Here is a 4,425-nt window from a genome sequence, read left to right as displayed (position 1 = left end):
CTTCTGCTTTTCCATCTAGTCTTCTGTTACATTATTTTTCCTGTTTCCACATAAGCGTCGACTGTTTTTTGACTCAGAAAAAGAAAGATCAACAAACGTGTCATTGGTCAGAGCACCCGCCCCCCTCCCCCCGTCTGTTGTCAGAGTTCTTAACCGCGTTTAGGTCAGGAACCCTTTGAGCACGTGATTTAAAACTATGCATGTTCTCCCCAGGAAAGAAAAAATGGGCTTATGCCCATACACACACTTTCTAGCAACTTCGGGGAGGCCCAGATGCCCTCCCCTCACGTCATGCCCCCCCAGAGACACACCTTGGGGTTGCCGGGGTGTCGGTCACACAACGTCTCCGTCTTTGTGCTGAACCCTAGCCTCTGTGCCCACCTCTGCCTCACTTTCTCACGGGGGGAGCCGCCCACCTGCTCCTGCTGGATGAAGTGATGATGGTCTGTTCTGTCCCCACCCCCAACCCCGGAAAGGGGGAGGAGGGGGGCAGGGCCTGCGGAACAGCTGGAAGAACCTTCCGGGCTGTCTGTTACCATGGCCGGGCCTTCCTGACGAGCCTGCTTGTTCATCTTCGTGGGGGACCTGTGAGGTCATGTGTGTCCTTAAGGTAGCATTCTCCATCCCAGGACCTGAGGTGACCTGAAGGACACTTGGATGATCTCGACACAAAGCATCTAAATAGCACAGTGTCAGGAGCCCATCTCCACGGCAGGGGTCTGCTGGCCAGGAGGGGAGGGTCTCCTCGGTGGAGGAGAGGGTCCAGTCACCAGAACTGCCACAGGGGTTGGCCCACCACCCCTCGCGCCCTCTCTCCTCCCAGCCGAGGCGTGGGCTCTCTGAGCATTTAGGTCCCGGCAGCTTTCACATCCTGCGTTTGATGAGAAATGTACCACAGGTGGGTTCCGTGACATTTCCAGCTGAAAGGAACCAAGATAAACGAAACCAAACAAAACATAAAAATAAAAACCAAAACTAGTGATTTGTTTGCCTTTCTCCAGGTTGATACCACTGGGAATCACTTCCCTGTTTCCCCAGGCCTGCCAATTAATGGTTAAGTCCTGACGGCACCTCTCATTCACCCCGTGGGCTCCACCGGCCTCCCTGCCCGCCTCCCGCAGGCCTGGTGTGCCCGTCGAGCCCACGGCTCCGTGTGTAACGCAAACCTCATGTAACTCGCTGGGACTCCCCAGAGCTGTCAGCAACACTGGGGGACATTCATTTGGTTTGGTCCTTCTTAATCGTCATTGGGTGCCAGTGTGTCCCCGGTAGCATGCCCAGACTCTCCTGGAAACCCGGGGGGCAGCCTCAGCCCCGGTTCCCAGCTCACATCTAGTCGTCCTCCGTTTACAGAGGAGAAACCACGACCCTTACGATGGCTTTTGGAAAGGGTGCCTTGTACTCAGCGCTGGAGAAATAGCACTGCTGTCACACCCCTTCTCGCTGGACCGGCCACAAGCTGGAAGCTCCTCTGCTGTGCCCAGTGGCTCCAGGAACCGGGCTAGAAAGGTGCAGGCAGCAGGGGCTGCAGAGCAGGGGTCCTGACTTCCTCTCGGCGGCTGTGTGACTCGGAGGGGTGGCTGGGTGCTCTACTCCTCGGTTTCCGTCATCAGGAAAACGAGGGAAGGAGGCCTGCCTCTCGGGCTGAGCTGTGAGGCTCGGGTGTACTGAGGCGGAGGCGGGCTGTGCGCTCGGCCGTGGACCTGACACTCAGCCCCCCGGCGTCTTCACGTGGACCAAATTCTCCTCCAGGCCTCACAGGGCTGTGGGGCTGTGTTTGGGTTATCCTGGATATTTACCTAGAGCACGTTGGTGACTTGGAAGAAACATGCCATCTCGTGGGGAGATACAGGTCCTCTGCAAGGGCATCGAATTCAGCGTGAAGCTGGACGCCAGCCCTTCCTCCATCACAGTGCGTCCATGTGACTGTGGACATGTCATCTGACCTCTCAGGGCTGAGCTGACCCCTCTGACAACGGGAACAGGAAGGGAGGTCTGTTCTACTGGACGAAAGCAAAGGAGCTCTTAGTAGCTTCCTGCGTTTTTCAGAAAAGCCGACCTAAAGCTGTCTCAGCGGGCCAGGAAGGCAGGGAGCCTTGCCTGGGGGTCTGGAAGTCTCCTGGATAAAAAAGCCCTAAAGGGGGCTTCCCTGGTGGCACAGTGGTTAAGAATCCGCCTGCCAATGCGGGGGACACGGGTTCGAGCCGTGGTCTGGGAAGATCCCACATGCCGCAGAGCAACTAAGCCTGAGCTCCACAACTACTGAGCCAGCGTGCCACAACTACTGAAGCCCGTGTGCCTGGAGCCCATGCTCTGCAACAAGAGAAGGCACCGCAGTGAGAAGCCCATGCAGCGCAACGTAGAGTAGCAACGAAGACCCAACGCAGCCAAAAATAATAAATAAGTAAAATAAATTTTTTTTAAAAGCCCTAAAGAGTAACGTTTGCTCAGGAGGCCTGGGGTCTGCTGAGGTGACCCCGCAGCCTCTTCAGACACCCATGCGCTGCCCTCACAGGACAGCCGAGGTGAAACAGGGCCCATGGTGGGACAGCAATACCCACAGCTGTGAAACCAGAGCAGAGCTGTGGTCTCCACAGACTGGGGGCTGCCAGGGAGTTGGAGAAATAGGTGCATCTTTTTGGTTTGGTTTTAGTTTAAATATATTGAATAAAAATAAAAGTGGAGAAAAAAAGACAGTGAGAAACACCTTGGGGGCTGGGCTCCCTCAGCATGTCAGGGACCCTCACCAGGGCCAGTGCAGCAGGAGGTGCCATGGGCAGCAGGACACAGCATTAACCAGCACTTGTGAGGCTCCTTAGGGACCCCAGGGCTGGACCGGGTGTGGAGCTGGCCAGCCGGTGATCTGTAGCAGCAGCTCAGCCCAAAGGAGTCCATCTGCTGAGATGACCTCCCCAGGATGGAAAGTGGTGTCTGTGTGTTACAGTGACCATCCCCTGGCTCCTGTGCTCTGGGGGTCCTTGCTAACTTTGGAAACTGGCACAGTTTCTTGCACCAGCCTCCATAGCACGAAACACAGGCACAGAAGGGAGGCTATTCTAGGGGTCCATGACAGACCAGAAACCAGGCCAACTGGATCCCTTCTGGAACAAGGCAGGCGGTAAATAAATACACACAGGCAGACCTTGGAGATGTCGCAGGCTTAGTTGCAATAAAGCGAATATTGCAATAAAGTGAGTCACACAAGCCTTTGGTTTCTCAGTGCACATCAAAGTTATGTTTACACTGTACTGTAGTCTGTTAAGTGTGCGCTAGCATTATGTCCCCAAAACAAGGTACACACCTTACTTTAAAAATACTTTATTGCTGTAAAATGCTAACCATCATCTGAGCCTTCACTGAGTCGTAATCTTTTTGCTGGTGGAGGGTCTTGCCCGGATGTTCATTCCTGTTGACTGATCAGAGTAGTGGGTGGCTGTGGCGATTTCTTAAAGTAACACAGCACATTGACTGACTCTTCCTTTCATGAACCATTTCTCTGTGGTAGGCGACGTTATTTGATAGCATTTAATCCACAGGAGAACTGCTTTCAAAACTGGAATCAGTCCCCTCACACCCTGCCACTGCTTTATCAACTAAGTTTATATCATATCCTAAATTCTTTGCTGTCATGTCAACAATCTTCACAGCATCTTCACTAGGAGTAGATTCCATCTCAAGAAACCTCTTTCTTGGCTCACCCATAAGAAGTAACTCCTCATCCATTAAAGTTGTATCCTGAGATTGCAGCAATTCAGTCACATCTCCAGGTTCCACTTCTAATTCTAGCTGTGCTGTTTCTACCACATCTGCCATTACTTCCTCCACAGAGGTCTTGAGTCCTCAAAGTCACCCATGAGGGCTGGAATCAACTTCTTCCAAACTCCTGTTAATGTTGATATTAAAAAAAAAAAAATCTTATTGAAGTATAGTTGATGTACAATGTTGTGTTAGTTTCAGGTATACAGCAAAGTGATTCAGTTATACCTATATATTCTTTTTCATGGTAGGTTATTACAAGATATTGAATATAGTTCCTTGTGCTATACAGTAGGACCTTGTTGTTTATTTTACTTATGGTAGTTTGTATCTGTTAATCCCAAACTCTTAATGTATCTCTCCTCCCTCTGCTTCCCCTTTGGTAACCATAAGTTTGTTTTCTATGTCTGTGAGTCTGTTTCTGTTTTGTAAATAAGTGCATTCGTATCACAACAATGATATTTTAATCTCTTTCCATGAACCGCAAATGTTCTCAAAGGCATCTAGAATGGTGAATCCTTTCCAGAAGGTTTTTGATTTACTTTGCCCAGATCCATCAAAGGAACCACTGTCTATGACAGCTGTAGCCTTACAAAATATATTCCTTAAATAATTAGACTTGAAAGTCGAAATGACTTCTTGATCCATGGGCTGCAGAATGGATGTTGT

Source organism: Physeter macrocephalus, chromosome 20 (assembly GCF_002837175.3).
Source record: "Physeter macrocephalus isolate SW-GA chromosome 20, ASM283717v5, whole genome shotgun sequence".
Classification (NCBI taxonomy): domain Eukaryota; kingdom Metazoa; phylum Chordata; class Mammalia; order Artiodactyla; family Physeteridae; genus Physeter; species Physeter macrocephalus.
Note: the sequence above shows the minus strand (reverse complement) of the source record.